We start from the raw sequence: 21,431 nt of genomic DNA, 5'->3' as shown, positions 1-21,431 counted from the left end.
ACACAAAATGGTGGACCTACCTAATACTCCTTCCTCCTCCTATTTTCCTCACAACAACAGCTATGTGAGATGAGCTAAGCTGAGAGAGACTGACTGGCCCAAAGCTACCAGTCAACGTTCAAGCCTTATTACCCCTTGAATTCTCAGGAGATATAAGGTGGTACATATTTCAATGTTTGTTACATTTCTGTGCATGTCTCAAGCACTTACACTGCAATACAATATTGCCTACATTTTAGATTTCTCTATAATTCTAGTTCTAAGACAGGATTTGGACTTTTGGTCATAGTTGTTTAGATTACACTTTTGGCCCAATGGGTCTGCTAAGCAAAACCCAATCAAATAAGTTTACAATGTTAAGAACTTAAAAATAATTTCCACACACAGGTCACTTTGATATTGAAAGTATTTTCTTTATTAAATACAAATGTGCTAAGTTAACTACATAACTGTCTTTTTTCTGTAATAAGAAATAATTCATAAGCAAGATTTTTTTTGTTGTTCAGTCTGATTTATTCTAAAATGCTGGAAGACGACTGAGATTATTCTGGTGAGATCAGGATATTAAAATCAAAATTCCCATAATCTGGGCAAAGATTTGGTCTATGAGTTTTAGTTACTTTTTTATGAAGGTATTTAAAAATTTTGTTTCCCTTGTGGAATTCATTAAACCTTTGTATTACTCTGTATGTCCAATTATTTTAATGGGATTTAGCATTCATACGTTTTATCAGTTCTGAATTACATAGTTTCTTTTAAGAAGAAGGAATATTTGTCTCCAGATTAAGAGTAAAAAAAATAGTTTTCTCTCTTTCTCTGCCACTCCATTGAAAGTTATTAGTACTATTTGAATAAAGTTCTAAATACATAGATCTGTGTTGCTTTTGTCTATCTATTATATGTGAGTATCAATTGCAATTGCTTGGCAACAGTGCTACTCCTTTATAGAAAAAAATGGCTGGTACAGGTAGTCCTTGACATGCAATCATTCATATGGTGATTGTTCAAAATTACAACAGCACTGAAAAAAGTGACTGTTTTTCACATGTCCATTGCAGCATCCCCATGGTCACATGATCAAATTTTGGACACTTGGCAACTAGCATGTATTTATGATGTTGCAGTGTCCCAGGGTCATGTGATCACCTTTTATGACCTTTCTACAAGGAAAGTCAATGGGAAAGCCAGATTCACTTAACAGCCATGATAATAATTTAACAATTATAGTGATTCACTTAGCTGTGGCAAGAAAGCTCATAAAATGGGGCAAAACTCACTTCACAATGTCTTGCTTAGCAACGGAAATTTTGTGCTCAATTGTGGACGTAGGTTGAGGACTACCTGTATTTATGCCATTTGTGTTTTTAAAAAGACATAAATCTGACAAAAAATAGCAACAATTAGACACATAAGAAAATAATAACAGAATAAAATGGAAGGGACCTTGGAGGTCTTCTAGTCCAGGCAGTAAACCCTGTACCATTTCAAACAAATGGTTGTCCAATCTCTTCTTAAAAACTTCCAGTATTGGAGCACCCATGACTTCTGAAGGCAATTCATTCCACTGATTAATTGTTCTAACTGTCAGGAAATTCCTCCTTAGTTCTAGTTTGGTTCTCTAGATTAGTTTCCATCCATTGCTTCCTGTTCTGCCTTCTGGTGCTTTGGAGAATAAGCTTACCCACTTTTTTTGTGACAGTCCCTTAAATATTGGAACTCTGCTATCATGTCACTCCTAGTCCTTTTCATTAAACTAGACGTACCCAATTCCTGCAACTGTTCTTCATATGTTTTAGCCTCCAGCCCCTTAATCACCTTTGTTGCTCTTTTCTGCACTTTTTTCTAGCATCTCAACGTATTTTTTTATATTGTGACCAAAACTGGATGCAGTTTTGTGATCTTACCAAGGTATTATAAAGTGTTATTAAGACTTCACATGATCTTGATTCTATCTACCTAGGACTACGTTAGCTTTTTTGGCAGCTGCAGAACACTACTGGCTCATATTTGAGTGACTGTCCACTAGCATTCCAATATCCCTCTCGCAGTAACCAATAATTACTAAATTGTTAGTAACTGTGAGAGGGATCTTGGTAGTGACTACTTGGATTAATAATTTATGTAGTTACTAATAATTTACTTACCTTAGGAAGATCTGCTTGTGACAAATACCAAGTACATTGTTAAACATCAAAGGGATACAAAAATGTGGATGGCTAAAGTAACTATTTGGTTTAACTGAAATTACGTTGGATTATTCCATAAACATGAATATTAATTCAAACCTGTTGCAACAAGTTTAGAGAAGGACAGTGGGGATAATGAGGGGGCTGGGAATTAAAAATCCTGTAAAGAGAAATTGAAGGAGCTGACTATATTGAGCCTTGAGAAGATTGAGGATCAGAATAATATCCTTCAAGTATTTAAAAGGCCATTGCTCAGTTGGTTAATATTCTTTATTGTTCCTAACAGTAGGGTACAAAATAATGGATTTTAGTTATTTGAAGGCAGGCTCTAATAGACTGCTAGGAAAACCTTTTCAGCAGTAAGAAGAGTTTGCTATGAAATCAGTTAGCCAGTGAAATGGTGAACTCACCTTCACTGTATGAATTCAGATGGAGGCTAAATAATTCTCTGCTGGGAATGCTTTAGTTAGGATTTCTGCACTGAGCAGGAGTTGGACTTGATGACCCAAATGGTCCTTTCCAATTCTTAAACATAAATCTGAAGAACTATTTGCTATTTACACATACTCTGCAAACAAAATAAAATTAACGCTATAGCAGGATTCAAGCATACATACTGTATAAGTAATCCTCCACTTATGACCACAATTGGGGCCACAATTTCCATTGCTAAACAAGGTGGTTGTTAAATGAATTGCACATGATTTTACAATCTTTTTTTTTCATGATGGTTGTTAAGCAAATCATGCAGTCGTTAAGCAAATCCAGCTTCCCCCATTGATTTTGCTGGTTGGAAGCTGGCAGGGAAATTGCAAATGGAAACCACATATCCCTGGGATGTTGCAATCATGTTGTAAATACATGCTAGTTGCCAAGCACCCGATTTCTGATCACATAACTGAGGAAAAGATTGCAAAGTGCTAGTTCAAGATCATAAATCACTTTTTTCAATGCCATGTAACTTTGAATGGTCACTAATTGAATGGTTATAAATCAAGGACTACCTGTAGTGTTTTGTGTACAATAACTTCATCAAATAACATTACATGGAAGGATAGTGTTTTCTTTCTTGGTAATTGTGGCAGGATCTCCAATTCACAAATAGGATCCAGAAAATTCTGCCTATGGCTCAGATCAAATCAGGCCAAATCAGATTCTTTTCCACTTAACATTAAATGTAGCTTGCATCTATGCAGAAGAAGGCTGATTTAGAGATGCCTGCAACTGCCCGTAGCTGTAGCTGCACACCTACGCTGCGAAGGGATTGATGGATAAGCATAGGCTGCAGATGGCCACAGACAGGCTGACACAAACACCTCCAAACTCCGTGTTGTGTGGTTGTCCATGTCCTGTGTGCTGATTGGTTGATCTGGCTTCCTGTCCATTGCTTTGCTGTTTGAGTGCCCCCCTAGCCAGAATGTTAAAATTTGCAGACCTATGAATGCAACAGCTATGCAACTATCTACGAACAAAGATGGATATATTCCCTCACGTGCAATGCCTGAGAAATCTGCTCGACCCTTAAGGGCCATCACTGAAGCCATCCATCATGGATTCCCTTGAAATGGAAGCTACTGTTACAGTGTTGTTGCCAGCAGTTGCTTGGCAACCGGGTGGGGGAGTTTTTGCTCACAGATCTTATCTTGCTATTGCATCATTATGTCCAGAGAAGGGCTGGAGATAGATAACAGGTCACAATATCTAGAGCGTGGGGAGAACAGACAATCTCCCTGTAAGTTACAGCATCTTCTGGAAATGAAAACTGCTGTGGGGAAGGATTACTATTGACCCAATTGTGTAGGGATTTTTTTTCCAAATGTTTCTTGTTGTCAAATGAAGGAAGTAAGGAAAGCTTGCTATTTCTAGGGGGGGGGGGGGAGAAGCAACTACACACAATATCAGAATTCAAGATCTTTTAAGTAACATATTTCCCAAATGTGAATGACCTTGTGGGAAAAAAACTCAACTCTCATAAATTTCTTTTGTTGTTGGTAATAATTTTATTGCAGTTTTTAATAAACATAGTAAAAATGAATAAAAACTAAAGTAGAAAGGAAAAAAGCACAGGAAATGCAGGAAAAAAGAAATGAGAAAGAAAATAGAAAAGAAAAAGGCAACAAAGGAAATAATAAAAATGTGACTTCTAACTTTTATCATACAGAGCATAAGTTAATATACTAATTTTTCACCTTCTTTTAGTGTGTGTGTGTGTGTGTGTGTGTGTGTGTGTGTAATGAATGCTGACCAAACTCTCTGGATCGAGCAGAGTTTACTGTAAAGTTTCTTGTTTCTTGTAAATACAGAGGGAGAATACAAGGTTTTCCTTGCTCAAGAGGGGCAAGGCAAAAGCTTACATAATGATCCTGTTTGCATGAGTCAAAGCAGCCCCACAGCAACATAATACCCCTATTTAGCAACCTGAATTTCCCTTTTCATTAATAGCCGTAATCCATCAAGCACTGGGTGATTCAGGAGTCAACTTCTCTGTTCTCATAAATGTTGGTTAAGGTTTCACTTCTGAAGCTATTCCTAGAATTAGGCTTCCTTGTACTAGGAGATCAATGCTTTTTAACATGCTGAAGCCATTTTACTAGGCCAAGCTCCTTCTCAGGTTTTCTCCTTCATATGTTAGGCAGACCATTAACTATCGTGCTATGCAGGTAATAATAATAATTAATAATAATAATAATAATAATCTGTAATACCATCAAACATCCACATCTGCCTATCCCAGGTCCTGGGTAAGGACTCGATAGGTAGACAAAATCCAGTCTGAACATCTGGCTGACTGTGCGATGATCCATAATAATAATAATAATAAAGTTGGAAGGGACCTTGGAGGTCATCTAGTCCAACCCCCTGCTCAGGCAGGAAATCCTATACCATTTCAGACAAATGGCTGTCCAGTCTCTTCTTAAAAACTGCTTCTGGAAGCAGGTTGTTCCACTGGTTAATTGTTCTGTCAGGAAGTTTCTCCTTAGTTCTAGGTTGCTTCTCTCCTTGATTAGTTTCCATCCATTGCTTCTTGTCCTGCCTTCAGGCGCTTTGGAAAATAGCTTGACTCCCTCTTCTTTGTGGCAGCCCCTGAGATATTGGAACACTGCTATCATGTCCCCCCTCGTCCTTCTCTTCATTAAACTAGACATACCCAATTCCAGCAACCGTTCCTCTAATCATCTTTGTTGCTCTTCCCTGCACTCTTTCTAGAGTCTCAACATCTTTTTTACATCGTGGTGACCAAAACTGGATATTTTTTCCACTTTATAATATTTTTGTCGCTTTTAACCAATTCTCAAAGATGTACTTAAATTAGAATTAATTAAATGGATCAGTATATTCAAAGTAAAGTAAAGGAATCGGTACACTTCCAGCTCAATAAAGATGGAAAAATCAGTAGCCTCCTGGGGAGGGAGAGGGAGGGAGAGGGGAAGAATGTAAAAAGAGATGGTGGGAAGCATCTTTTTTGTACAGGACAAGCAGTATCTTTGGCTCCGTGTTGCCTTTTTTGATAACCCCACAAACTCCAAGAATGGCATTAGACAAAATGCTAACAGATAAGAAAGTAAAAATGGAATGATATGCTCCATTACATTTAGATCGGCAAAATCATGTTCACTAATACAAGTATGTCATAAGCAAATATTTTAAAGAGTTATAATATTTATTTGATATCTCCATTTTACTGCAATTATTGCTTAAATGTGATAAAATAATACAATAAAGGAGATAAAGGACAGCCCTGCTTCCTACCTCTAACGGTCAGAAATGGTTTAGTATCCCAAACATTGGTACCTACAGTATTATAGCGAGGAAAAATAGCACGCATATTGATCTGTACATTTCTTAATACTTTGGGGAAAACCATGAGCCAGAATTTGGTGAACCAAAATGGTCAGGATTGATTAACTTTTTTCATTTTATTTTTTGGGGGAGAGTTTAAATTATTAAAATGTAGGACACCTAGGAAGGGTTTAGATTGCAATGTTTTATGCAGTTTGAAGGTTGAAAAGGCAGAAAGCTGTACTGCCAATTTTCAGGAATTTTGCTTCTGGTTTTAGTAGCAAATAAGAGGAGCCATGAAAAATAATGTTGAAGCTGCCTTCTTCCTCGTTAGAACTTGTTAATTTAAAACTAGTAATGAAACTCAGTGACTACTTTTTAATTTTTGTTGTTATTATTGTTAAGAAAATGGAAAACAGCTTTTTATCTGAGACTATATCCCAGTTGCAGAAGGAATGGGATTGGTAAGTAGTCTTGCTCACTGTTTAGCAATGGCTTCATCTTATTTATAAGCATAGTATTAGAAGGCTTCAAGTTCTCCAAGTCCCTTTACTAGTAGAGAGAAAGTGGGTCTTAACAAAGGAAATTGACTTTACTGCAGCATCACTCCATTTATAGAATGTCCTCCCCAATGGGAAGGACATTCACAATACCTCCCCAATACCATTTCAATATCAGGAGAAGACTTTTCCTAGGCCTTTAAATCACATTTTAGACATTTTCTAATCATGATTGAATTCATGTTGTTTTAGATGACTGCCTTTTTTTGTCTGGTATGTAATGCCATTTGTTTATCTGTCTGTCTTTCCGTCCATCCATCCATCCATCCATCCATCCATCCATCCATCCATCCATCCATCCATCCATCCATCCATCCATCCATCCATCNATCTATCTATCTATCTATCTATCTATCTATCTATCTATCTATCTATCTATCTATCTATCTATCTATCTATCTAACTATCTATCTAACTATCTATCTTAGATTGCTACCCATCTCACAACAGTGATTCAGGGCAACATACAAACATTAAAACCCAAACCCAAATTAAAACAATAATTACAGGTAACTGACATTTTCCAACCATAAAAAACCCACATCAACTATAGGGCTAGCCTAACTCCCAAGTTGGAAAAACAACAGGCCTTCACATTCTTATGGAAAGCAGTAGCATCAGGCCCACCCAGATCTCTGGAGGCATGCAGAAATACAGTGGTGCTGCCACAGAAAAGGTAGCCTGCCAAGCAACATAACATTGCTTAATAGAGGGGAGCCAGAACATGCATGGGTTGAGCAAAAATAATGGGAGAAAGTATTTGATTTTTATTGGATATGTTAACTCATTTTTTGAAAAAAAAAACATTTTTCTTTTCCCCTTGTACATACATATGTATTTTGTGTATGTGTATGTACATTTATTGTAAACTGAGTGCTTCAGTTATTTGGCAGTTATGAATAACTAACTAAATAGCATTTACTGGAAGCAAACGAGAATGTTGCACTCTTAAGAGTTAACAAGTTAGACTTAATTAGTTCTTGGCTGGGAAGCCACCATGAAATTCCAGGAATATGTCCAAGACTGGGAAATTAAACTAAATCCTAGAAAATGATAGTGAAACTACTTTCATATTGTTGTTAAGAAAACTATATAAATGTTTCCAAGAAATCACCAGATTGACCTGAAGGAGAGTTTATTTCAATCAGTTCTTTGCATTCATATGAGAAAATCTGGAGGTACCTTGTTCATATTCATAGCCGTTTCTATTAAATATTTAGCTCAATCCCACTTCCCAGAAATATCAAGGTTCATCTTATTGCTAGGAGAACATAAGAAAAAGTTTAAATATTTTTCTTTTCTGAAATAAATACATTTCTTGGAAAATGATTTCTTTACTCTTTTTTCTAACCATTGCTGTTTTTTCTTGACTAGTCTGCTGTTTGAGAAGATAGAACATGTGGTGAGTGGTACAAAATTCTGTTAGGGTATGGTGTCAAGAGTGTCTAATACATTGTGCATCATTTATTACTGGTAACTAGATGTGCCTGTAGTGACTATCTAAACCCCTGGACTTCTTATTGTCCAGAAAGTTCAAAGGTAGAAGAGGAGATGGACATAGATTACTAACATTGCTTCAGCTTTCTTTTTTCTACTCTAGAAAACTGATACATTATTACTTTTTGTTTATAATAAATGTTGGCTTCTGTTTAGCAAACATAGGAAAAGGAAAGAGGAAAAATAGAGAGATAACTTTATTAAAAGCTAAGTAATGATGCAAAATAAATAGCCTGAATTTAAAATATGTGACCTGTACAAGTGGAAAACCAACCCAAATGAGCTTTGTCATTTTTAGGTTTCTACTATATCTTGGTTAGTTTGTCTCTATTGGTCTTAAAGTCATGGTCATTACATTGTATTTCTCTTAAAAGCTTTTAGATTTTACCTTCAGTTTTTTACTTATTGACAAAGTTTGTTCAAAAATTGGAAATGCAAAGCTTTGTTGACCCTAAAATACTGTTCTCTCTCTAAAAATCCAGTTGTTGGACGCATGCAACCTTGCAACAATGGAAAAAACAGGATTACCTTGTCAGGTGAGTATGTATGTGTCACTTTGTAAGAGTTTCTTCCTCAGAAGCAAAAATCAGACTTTTTCCCTATAGAACGGGAGAGGGAAAAATCTTACCCTCCACCAATCAGTGAAAAGGTGGTGCATACAGTATTCCCTTTGACCAATGCATTGAAAATCTGGTTTAGATTGGCCATTAACTACTTCACATAATCCCTGAAAGTACAAAAAACCCACAGAATAAAAAAAAATGAGGCATTGAGTGAAGGGTGAGAGAACAAGAATGGTCAATTAAGATGAAGAAAGACTTGAAATTCAATCTTTTCTTTGGCATGAAGAAGCCTTGTGATGAATTTTTCAGAGCATACAAGATCCTGGATGCAAGGGAGAAGCTACTGGACACCCTGAGAATAAAGAAAGTCATGAAAGTACAAAAAATTGAAAGTGCAAAAAATTGAAAAAAATGTAATTGTGATGAATCTGTATTAAACTATATTGTAGATTGAAACTGAAGTTCAATCTAAGTTCAAATATGAAGCCTTAGAAATCTTCTGTTATTCAGAAAACCAAAGAATCACAATCATGGGACAAGGAAGCAATTTGTTGCCCTTTTAAAATGTAAGAAGCTTAAATTGATCCATAACTTTCATGGGTTTCCCTGCCGAAAAAAGAGGCAGAGGTGTTCACATAGGAAATAAATTAAAGCCAAGATGGCGCCTATACTCACACAATCAAATCTCTGCTCCTTTTTAAAATATGTATCACATATGCAATTCATATTTTAAAAAGGATGAAGCTTCAGTTGTGCCAATGCATGACTTATTTTTAATCTTTTTAATGGAAAAGGTTAGAAAAGGTTAGAAAAAAAACTTTAGGCCAAATCAAGGGCTCAGAGAGATTGTTGTATCCTATCATATCATGCCAACACATTCTCCAGTTTTCTAATTCCCTAATTTTGTCATACACTTTTCTTTCCTAGTGCACCTTTTAAAGCAGATGCCACTCAAGTTCCCAAGTCCTTTTGTGCTGCCCACCCATTTTCTCCCTTTGAGCACATTGTTTTCTATGTCAGATGGAGTTTCCCATCTCTAGGGCAGGAGGCAGCTCCAAAATTGTTAGTAAAATCTAAGGTGTTTTCTTTCCTTCTTTTTTTCTTAAAAAACAAAACAAAACAACATTTCACCCCTTTTCACTCTGTTAGAGAGAAGTTCCCTGAGGATGGACTCCAGCACAAGTCCAAAAACTCAGAAGACTAAACCTCTGGTCCCAGTGACTGATCCAGATAGGATCCTGCATCATTTCACCCTTCTCTTAGAATATTTTGGCCTGGTATACCTGTGGTACAGCCACTCCTTTTGCCTCTGTATTTGGCCTTGTCTGGCCTTCTAAGTCTCCATTGTAATGTGTGCCCCCTCCCCCAGCCCCTAAAAGTCTATCCATCTCTTTAAGGCACAAGAGAGGAGTCTTCTCTTTCAGCTGATCTTATAGTAGTTCTGTTCGTACACAACTGGTTTCGTTTTTCAGGTCCCCCCCCCCCGGAAGGAGTGTTAGTTTCCACCAATGACTATGCAGAAATGGTTCACACCCCCAGACAGCTGGATTTCCTGGCAGGACTGGATGACTCTCAGATTACATCAGTTCCTGGCAGAACAGGGATGTGATAGCTGTCAGCCAGATGGAAACCAGGGGAACAGTTGCAAGTTCAGTGCAGAACAGTAGCTCACTCTTTGTAGGCAGGACTTCCACTTTTAACTGATCTTAATCACTGCCCTTTTATAAGAAAGATAAGTCATTGGAAAGTTCTTATCTAAGCAATATCTGCCCCTCTCCTCTGCTCTGGATACACATTATTCAGCAACAATTGTTTTTTTTTTGCTTGCCTAGAGAAGAAGTGGAATTCAGTGTCCCTAGGTGAAAAGTTCAGTGCATTATAATGCCCCAAATAAGGTATACTCTTTTATAAATACACTAACCTATATATACCAGGAAAAACCTGGCACATGTAATGGTTAAGAGGCCTTTAATGCTTTCCAGAATATTATGGCGGTTGTGCCATGAAGATAATGGTTGTAAATGTGATTTCATGTGCACAATATTGCTAAAGGCCCATTGCTTTGATATGCAATGAATCTTGGGAACTGGAGGAAGCTTTGCATAGCATTTTGTTCAATTCCCTACTCAGTGCATTAATGAAACATTTTGGAATTGTCATGAGAGCCACTTTTGAACTTCAGCTTCAAATGTGAATGAATCTCCTGTAAAATATGGCATACATTGGTGGGAAGGAAGGAATCTTTGAACTACGGTTTCTGGTTGATGCTTTCCTGGGGTATTCCCAGCATGAGATGAGTGGCAATAGACTATATTTTGGGGCATGGTGTTCTGTCAATGTAACTCCTTCATAGGGGGCGTTACCTATCTATTGAGAGATATGCAAAAACCTATCTATAACCATTTTGGAATTCACTCTGTGATCTTTTTTAATTACTTAGTTTTAATTAATCTCTTTTAATTTGCCTCTAAAAATTTAAGGTAGCATGAATAACACTCTCACCTTCATTGTTTATTCACAATAACCTTATGAGTAGATTAGACTGATAAATAATGATATGCTCAAAGTTGTCCAATAGGCTTGCATATCTGAAAGCAGGTTTAAACATACTGGCTAAGGAATTCTGGGAGTTGAAATCCACACAGCTTCAAGCTGCCAAGGTTGAGAAACATTGATCCCTATGAACTTGAACAACTTCAGATTTTCCTGCTTGGGAATAACACTGCTCTGGGAATTCTAGTGCCAATCCCTCCATAGGTGACTGAATGGTTCTGCCTTGCTAGATGCACTCTGGAATCTTTGAAAGGGAAATATAAAAATCTACTAAGAAACTTGTAGGATGATTTGAAAATCCATTTCTCCTCCATGACTTCAGCACTTCATTTTTCATTCATTACCTATACTGCATAATAATATATAACAAGTCTCCAGACTCCATTGAATTTCACCACTTTAGTTACTTTTTGACCAGTGATTGAGAACTGACCTTGATTCGCTGTTTAGCAATATTGTCTTTTGGAGAGCATTGCAACTTCTCTCATCAAGACCAGAATGAACTTTCAATGGATACAAAGATGAGAAATTGGGTGCCAAATATTTCAGATATGGTGGCAAGAGTCTAGGTGTGTTGAGGAAGAGAGAAGAATGTATATAACACTACCTCCTCTCTAACACTGTTGATACCTATAATTGAACACGCTAGGAGACTATTCCTGTTTTTGTTATTGCTTCACCAGGAAAAGTTGGGAGGGGGAAAGTAAAAGAAAGGATAATCCCAAGGATACAACATACTAACCAACAGAAAGCTGATTGCTCCAGAGATATATTTTATAAACTATCTGGGTGGGTGTTCAGCTAGAAAAACTGGGATGGATGGTGCTGGGAAAAGCCCAGAAGACAGGTGGCATGTGAGCCAGAAGAAATGGGTTCATCCACCCACCCACCATCATTATATAATACCCATCATTGGCTTTAGCTGCAATAGATAAAAAGAATCAATTTCTTCATAATGGCTATAATTTCTCAAATTCTCTGATACACAAGTACTAAGTTAGTGGACTGGGGATACACCTGTAGGAGTGCAGCAAAAAAAAGGGGTCACAAGCCTACTTAACGATAATGTGTCCAACTTGAGTTTCTGCATTAAGCAGAGGTTTGGATTTGACAGTTTTCCATATCTAAAATTATAAATCATTTTAGAATAATTATATATAAATTCAATAAATAAATAAATAAATCTCCCTTTCATAGCCTCACGTATATCTCAAGTAATGATGTTAAAATATATTTTCAATGGCAAACTGCCTTTGGTTTTCTTGAAAGCAGAGCTCCATGGCCAATAAGAATATACTTTTGCATGCATCCTCCATTCTTTTTCTTATTCATCTTAATCACTCAGCAATCATATTCTTGCAGAATGATCATGTAGATCAGCGTTCCCTAAACTTTCAGGTTGGCAGCCTGGCACAGAGTGAAGGGAAGAGGGGATGGTTTTGTGTGAGGGACAGGTGCACTTGCACATCTTAATTTGTGTGAGTGGGGCTACAAGCATCAGCGCCCCTGCTCATGTGAGTGGAGCCACACATGTACGTGTGTTCACCAGCCACTTTCACAGCCCAGTTCTGAATGGGCCATGGCCTGGTAGTGGGCCATGGCCTAGGTATTGGGGATCCCTGATATAGACAATATTGCACAAGAATAGATATCCCTCCTTGCAGTACTGGAGAAACAGGGATAACCAGAATATATGTAAATAAAAAGAAAAATGCTGTCAGATAAAGTTAGGAGACAGTATTGAGCTTTATATCATTGTGGAAGGAAAGGCCTGCAGTAGTCAGCATAAGCTCTTGGGTTCTTTTGTTTTCTCCCTTAGGACTTTAATGCAGTCTGAAAAGCGTGAGACCACACCTTATAAAAGGAAAACACTGATGGCATCTAAGTATGGGTTGTAGGAGGAAGATTTGTGCTGTGTGGGTGAGCAGACAGGAGGAAATTGCAGCAAAGAGAGTGGAGCAACTGTTAGCTTAGCAGGGGACTGATGAAGAAGGAGGAGCAGGCTTGGGCTTCAATAAAGCATCAGGAGACAAGCTGAAAGGGGAAGCAGAGTTCATCAGCCTCAGCACCCCAGCATTGATGCTGAGAGCATCTAGCCAGCCAGCAGCTGATAAAGCAGCTTCCTTCCCGTTCCCATCTCCCAAACCAGCACAGACTGAAAAGCTACAAAGCCAAAGCTGGGGCAGCAGTTCAGAACAGTAGTTGACAGCACAGAAGTTAAATAGCTTGAAAATGGCTAAAGAGTAGCTAAAGACTTTGGTATAAGATCTATTAACAAAGGCAATACTAGGGCTTGGTTGGACTGAGCTGGGGACGATTCCTTCCCATCCGAATCACACAGCATATAGGCACTGGGACAGAATAGCAACAGTCTTACTTGGCTCGTCTGGGTTTAAAAGATATAATTGAGTATCAGCTTTCTGAAGATACCAAACCTCAAATGAGTGGCTAACTTCACCCAGTGGATTCATATAGATCAGACATGTAAAACACAAGGCCTGGGGGCTGGATGCGGCCCGCGAAGTGGTTTCATGTGGCCCACAAAGCCATCCTGGAAACAGTGAGGGAACGGCCCCTGCTGCCTTGGCCCTGGCCCAGGCCGGCCGAGGACCAATGTACAATTTTGTGGTGGCCATCTATGCTGAAACGCATTCAGCTCCACAAGGCCGTCCAGAAACAGCGAGGAACCGCCCCTGCCGTGTTGGCCCCGCCCCCTGAGTGCATGCTGGGGAGGTGTCACCCTTTGTGAGGAATGAAGAAATGCACCATGCCTTGGTGCTTGCCCTGGTCCTACCTCCTTCTGCCAGAGACCCTCAGATCTGTCCCACTCCTGCCCAGGCCCCAACAGGCACCCTTGACGTGAACGATGTAGAACTGGCCATGTCCACCCAGTAGGCCACACTCACTCCATCCATGCTGACCCAATAGGCTGCACCCACCCTGGCCACACACACACCCCCGCAATGCTGATGCGGCCCTCAATGAAATTGAGTTTGACACCCCTGATATAGATTGTGAAAAGGAGGGAAGAGGGAGCACAATGCTGTAGCACCCCACATAGTAAGAAGCCTGAGGAGTGATCTCTTTCTCCCAACCAACACTGAATGGAACTGGCCCCCCAAAAAGGAAGAGAACTAGTATAAAACAGTGCTCCCATTGTTCAAAAAGATACCATGGTTGATAGGTTTAAAATGTGCTGAAAGGCTAAGGAATATAAGGACGGATTCCTGGCTCCACCACAGATCATTGGCTCCACCACAGATCATTGACAAGCATGACCAAAATCTCAAAACTAAATCCCAGTCTGAAATGGATTTTAATAATCCATTGCCGCCATAGTTCTTAACAACTTCAGACTTTTTCAACAATCTCCTCAGAAAGGGAAGGTTAGTCAATAGTTACAAAAACCATGGATCCAAAGTAAGCCTCTTGAGGAAGGGATGCATTACTGCCTCTTTCAAGACTGGGGGAACTACTTCATCTGTCAGAGATGCTAATACTACAACATGCACTCAACCATGTTCCCTGCCTGACCATCTTCACAACACAGGAGAGACCAAAATCCAGTAAACAGGTGGCTAAGTTGACAGCAAAGAGAGCCTTGTTCACTTTCCTAGAAGTCACTGCCTTATACCAGATCGATGACCAGATTGTATCCCAGACATCTCAGCCAGCCCTGTCCAGTCAGAATTCAAGGAAGAGCAAATCTAAGCACTTTTATCCACTAGATAATCTGAATAATTCTTACACTGGACAGGCAAAAATTCTAAGGTGCCCTCTCTTTCCAAAAGGATGATGTGGGATGCATCCATTCATGCTGGATGACTGTAAGCAGATGCAGTATGAGTCAATAAATACTGATATTTTGCTACCCTTATTGCCACAAGGTGTCTCAAAGGTGGTTGGTTAAAACAACTATGTCCCATGGTTGGGATAAACATGACCTGGATGATTGAGAATCTCCATAGACATGTTGCCACAAGGCAATCCCTAATATGGGGATAGTGAGATAATATCCATCAGACTTGCATGAACTGGTACCCTTCCAATACACTTACTATGGATGATGCTTTGAGAAATAGCCACAATATTTGGTTGATTGGATGGTACAATAATGTCATTCAGATTGCAGCCCTCCAGATGATTTCAGGATGCTAACCCACAAATGTAGTCCTCATAGTGTCAGGGAAAACTAATATTTGATGCATTTTCTGGAGAAAATGGAAAACTATTGGGACTCATATAAAGATAGTGCTGTTTTTTGCATTCCCAGATTTATTTCAGAAAAAAAGTCAAACAGCTTTTGTTGATACTTTCATTTCCAATCTAATCTCTTAGTTATACTGTCTTTTGTTTAAACAACTCTTTTTGTCAGGAACTATTTCCTAACATACAACCAAGTTTTGCTTTCCTGTAATTGAAATTCATTGCTTTGAAGTAAGAAAGAACAAGGCATGACTTTTTTGTGTGTCTATGTCATTCGGTTAGTTCCCTGAAGAGACATCTCCCTCTCTCCCCCACACCTTCTCACAGCTAAACTTGCCCAGGTCCTGCAGTAACTCTTCATGCAACTTAATTGATCAGCTTTGTTGCCCTTCCTAGAACTGGTTCTAATCTCTTGCCTCTAGGGCTGTGCCTATAAATACATAAAAGCAACAACCTTTAATTTTGAATGCCAGAAGTAGCAAGAATGGTTTGTTTATTTTGGTTTAAATGCAAGAGCTCATAAAAATCATTGCAAAGCAGGCAACATTTAACTTCAGGCCAAGAGGCTTTGGAGACAAGGCAGTGTTCTACGCTGGCAGGAAAAAAGGCAGGATTCAGTGGCTCTCAAACAAGAAGACATCTCCCATGTTTCAAAAGATAGATGATGAGCTGGCTGCAATATGGTTTCCTTTTTGAAATTATTACCTAAGGAATGCAAACAAATTAAAACAATAAACAGAAAGTCAAAGAGACACAGCGTGACCTAACTTTCAAGAGTCATTTCGGATGCTTTCATGTAAAGTTTCAAGCATTTCTTTTCTACTTTGATGAGGAATAGCACTTTAAAAGTGGGTTGAGCAGAAAAACTACATCTAGTAAAAATACTTTATTCCTTTCATCCTCAAATACACATATGCTGTCCTTTGTCAATTTATCCTAGAGCCCAATTTCCAGAAGCATGACCATTGCCCAGCCAGGCCAGGAATGTGGGGAGCGCTTGGAAGTGCCTATCTGGGAAAGGCCAGGCCAGAGACTGAGAGTGAACTATAAAGTCCTGGTTTGATTCTTCTCCAGAGAGCCTGAGAAATATGAGAGTAAACCAGCTTTTCTCTTTCCAAAGCAGCCATCCTGGTTTACCTTAAAAGAATCACATAAGAGTTCCAAAACTCCTAAAAATTTGGAAAACTATGCCTTGCCTCAGAATCAGGAGCCGATAGTAGCTAAGTTGTGTTCTATGGTAGACCTTTTTCTATTACTCCCATTGATGTGATGCACAGAGGTTTCATATTCCTTCATTCTATGGACATGTTTGTATATACCATGCACTTTTTGTGAGATTGTCCCTAAAACAGCAAATGGATGCAATCTCTTTTCTTCAACAATAATATATATTTGAATGTTGGTTTCCTCGACATATGCATATTCTGTACATTTCCCCAGTATATGCATGCACATGTCTGGATGAAAGCCTCATAAAATCTGGCAAAGTGAATTCTCAGGGAATTGGAGTCTCCCTCTATGAAATAATTTTGATGTGATGGAAAAGTTATTCTAGACATTTATAGCATCAATTAACGTGTGGAAGATGGAGACTGAAAAGTCCAGGCTCAGAATGGTTGCAAACAGGTTCATCTTAAGCAAAAAAAGAAATCATTTCATCTCCAGTTTTCATTTTAGGTTACTGGAGCCAAAAAGTCAAGCCTGTTGTGCCATGGAAGCTTCACTTCAGGAAATCCTTTGTAACCCCAAAATATGTGTGTCTCAAGTGTGTGGCCCTTCCTGTACCATGGATGCTTGTCATCTGCTGCTAAAAGTTAGCAACTGCCAACTGAGGTTTGCTTTGCATGATGATTAGTTTTGTGGTGGAGATATAGTTTGCTACTTGCCTAGCCTGCTACCTTCCTTTGAGCTTGCAAAGGACCATTCTATTGAAGCCTAAGGCAGATTGGCCACTCTACATAGAATAGAATAGAATAGAATAGAATAGAATAGAATAGAATAGAATAGAAGGGACCTTGGAGGTCTTCTAGTCCAGCCCTCTGCTCAAGTCTTTCTGAAAGGATTATCAAATCTGCATTTCTAAAGAGCTTGTTTCTGCTTGGGGCAGAGAGACTGGTGGTGGTTTCTGCCTAAGATTTTCTATTATTCCTTTGGGGAAAAATAATATTCTGTTTTTTTAATATTCCCCAAAATATTTCTTTCTTGGGGGGGTGTTTCTACAGTACACTGATATTTGTATTCAATGCACAGTAGTAAAATATTTCATCTTGATGTTTCAACAGGGTTTTTTTTAGGTTTTAGGCATGTTGTTGTTTAGAATAGAGCTGGAAGGGACCTTGGAGGTCTTCTAGTCTGCCCCCCTGCTCAAGCAGAAGAACCTATACCATTTCAGATAAGTGTTTGTTTAGTCTCTTTTTAAAAACCTCCAGTGATGGAGCACCCACAATTTCTGGAGGCAAGCTGTTCCGCTGGTTAATTGTCCTCACTGTCCGGAAGTGTCTCCTTAATTCCAGGTTGCTTCTCTCTTTGATCAGTTTCCAACCATTGTTTCTTGTCCTGCCCTCTGGTGCTTTGGAGAATAATTTGACCCCCTCTTCTCTGTGGCAGCCCTTCAAATACTGGAATACTGCTATCATGTCACCCCTATTTCTTCTTTTCTTTAGACTAGCAAACCCTGCAGCCTTTCTTTGTGTGTTTTAATCTCCAGACCTTTGATCATATTCTATTCTATTCTAAATTCTAGTTATATGGAATTGATAAAAGTCTTCAAAAGAGAGAAAAAGGAGAAATAAGTATAAAAAAGAAAAGGGAATGCATGATGTGATGTGTAGACACGATGTAATCAAAAATGGTTTGTAGGAATGTATGGCAAATGTTTCCTTTTCTGTCCTTCATTTCTTCTTCTTTTCTGTGCTGTGGGGACATTGCTCATTCTGAAATGAATACTGTGTTAAGTTTTTCAGTATGTGTTTTTGCTTTGGTTTTGAACAATATCTACTAGATTTATATAACTTGGCACTGTTCCAATACACTGGACTGCCAGTGTTTTCACACAAATCTGCAGTCCCCAATTTATAGCATTCCTGGAAAGTTGGCTGTCCACACAATTTCAGAAAGTTAAAACACAACCTAGGAAAACTGTTTGGTGCCATCTTCTGGAGAAAAAGGACAACTATTACTGTATTTCCCAATGCTATTCTTTCCATTCCCAACTCTATTTCTGAGGGGAAAAAAGTCTGACAGCTTTTGTTAATACTTTCATTTCCAATCTTCACATTTTTTGTTTGATTTTTTAAATAATATCTCTTAGTTATGAATTGTTTCCATATTGTCCTTTGGTTAAATTGCTTTTTTTGTCAGGAACTATCATACACCCAAGATTTTCCTTCCTGTAACTGAAATTCATTGCTGAGGTGAGACAAAACAAGGCTTGATTTTGTGTGTGTGTGTGTGTGTGTGTGTGTGTGTGTGNCACACACACACACACCTTCTAAAGGCTAAACATGCCCAGGTACTTCCATAACTCTTCATGCAACTTAGTTGATCACCCTCATTGCCCTTCCTGGAATCGGTTCTACCCTGTTGCCTCCAGGGCTGTGCCTGTAAATACATAAAAGCAGCAACCTTTAATTTTGAATGCTGGAAGTAGCAAGAATGGTTTATTTTTATTTCAAATGCAAGAACTCATTGAAACCATTGCAAAACAGACAACCTTTAACTGCAGGCCAAGACAGTTTGGAGACAGGGCAATATTTTATGCTGGCAGGGAAAAGGCAGGATTCAGATGTTTCAAAAGATGGACGGTGAGCTGGCTGCGATATGATTTCCTTCTGGAAATTGTGAACTGAGGGATACAAGCAAATTAAAATAATAAGCTGAAAGTCAAACAAGAGACACTTTTATGTTTCAAGCATATCCTAAAATTTAAGAGTAGCTTCAGATGCTTTAATGTAAAGTTCCAAGCTTTACAAGTACTTTGATGTGGACCACCCTTTCAAAATGGATTGATGAGAGATGCTACATCTAATAGAAATATTCTATTTCTTTAATCACCAAATACACACATTCTATCCTATGTCAATTTGCTTCTCTGTCCAATCTTCAGAAGCATAGCCTTTGCCCAATCAGGCCAGGAATGTGAGGAGCACTTGGAAATGCCTATCTGGGGAAAGCGGGGCTAGAGACTGAGACTTACTGTAATTATGAACAGAAGGCTTGGTTTGATTCCTTTCCACAGTACTTGTGGAATATGAGAGTAAACCACCTTTTCTCTTTCCAAAACAGACATCCTTGTTCACTTTAGAAAATTCCCATACAACTTCACCAAATTCCTGAAAATTTGAAAAGTTGTTCCATGCCTTGGAATCAGGAAGCAATAGAAGGTTATTTGTGTTCTATGGCAGACCTTTTCCCATTACTCCCATTGATGTGCTGCACACAGCTTTCATGTTCTTTTATTCTATGAACATGTTTGTATATACCATGCACTTTTTGTGAGATCATCTCTAAAACATCAAATAGATGTAAACTCCAACAATAGCATACTGTACTGTATATTTGAAAGTTAGTTTCCCTGACATATGCATGTTTTGTACATTTCTCCAGGTATACGTGTCCCTGTTCCATTTTCTTTTTTTATTGCAGGAAAGTATCATAAGTATTTACCGCAGGAAAGTATCTTAACATCTGACAAAATGAAAATCTCAGGCAATGTAAGGTTAAAAAAGTACATAATTAGTAAAAGTCAAAGATGAGAAGTTTCATATCTGTCTGTCTGCCTGCCTGCCTGCCTGCCTGCCTGCCTGCCTGCCTGTCTGTCTATCTATCTATCTATCTATCTATCTATCTATCTATCTATCTATCTATCTATCTATCTATCTATCTATCTATCTATCTATCTATCTATCTATCTATCTATCTATCTATCTATCATCTCTGATATATGGGAAACTAGAAAACTTCTAATCTTTGAACATTAATGTATATTTTATACAAATAAAACAAAGTCTCTTATACTTAGGAATATGATCACTGTTCCCAAAGAGATTTTGGAAGAAACCTTTCATTCCCTGGCAACCTATAGGATCTGTCAATTGATTAAAAAAAAATTACCTGATGCAACATCTTCGCAGAATACCACATGTTCCATGTCGCCTGAGGGGATAGCTGCACCAGACCCTGCAAGTACCATTTTGCAGTTTGCATTCCTTCCTGCTTTTTGGTTTCTTCAAGGCGACTCCTGCACAGAAGTGGAGAGACTTATTTAAAAAGAATTCACTGTTGACAGAAAGTCAGGTAAGAAGCAAGCAGAATATTTATTAACACGGATAAGAATCAGAAGAATGATCAGTGAGGTTGCAACAAAATGTTTGCAGGATGTTGAAAAATGTGGGCAAATCTCACAAATAGGAAGGCAAATAAGAAAATCTCTCCCACTATGAATGAGGCTCCCAGTGGCGTGTGAGGAGCTGCCTATGGCCTACAGCCACTGAGGGGGAATCAGGAAAGACTTCAGACAAAGAGAGAGAAAGACAGAATGTTGCAAGATGCAGTACTTAAACTCAGTGAAGCCTGCTCTCCACCAAGATGCTTCATACTATTTCTCTGTCACCCCTTTCCCCCATTTTCTCTCCTCTTCCCAAAATATACAATATATTCAGCATTTTGTGGCCATTAAGCATGGTCACTCTGCTTGAGATGAAATAGGAGCAGGGGTTTTCTTTGGGATCTTGTTGCTAAAGATTTTTAATCATCCATAAATATTATTATTGCTAAAGTGAGCTGACAAACTCCCTTTTCCTTAAGGATGGTGTTGTTTCAACTAGATAAAAAATAGGATTTTTCTCTTCCTTTATGGCATAATATTGGAGGGCTGTGGAGACCTGTTTAGTTCAACCCTCCGTTTAATGCAGGAAATACAGAGCTAGAGTTTCCCCAGGAGATGGCTAATATTTCTGTTGTTAAAATATTATCATGCAGCAACTCTGTGTTCTGGGAAACAGCTTTAATTGTTGAAACACTCATCAGCAGACCCAGCTGGGTGCTCTTCAAATATGTTAAACTAGAAGTCCCAGAATTCCTGGGAT

This window comes from Protobothrops mucrosquamatus, unplaced genomic scaffold (assembly GCF_001527695.2).
Source record: "Protobothrops mucrosquamatus isolate PMUCROS unplaced genomic scaffold, P.Mucros_1.0 scaffold669, whole genome shotgun sequence".
Taxonomy (NCBI): domain Eukaryota; kingdom Metazoa; phylum Chordata; class Lepidosauria; order Squamata; family Viperidae; genus Protobothrops; species Protobothrops mucrosquamatus.
This window is presented reverse-complemented; position numbering follows the sequence as displayed.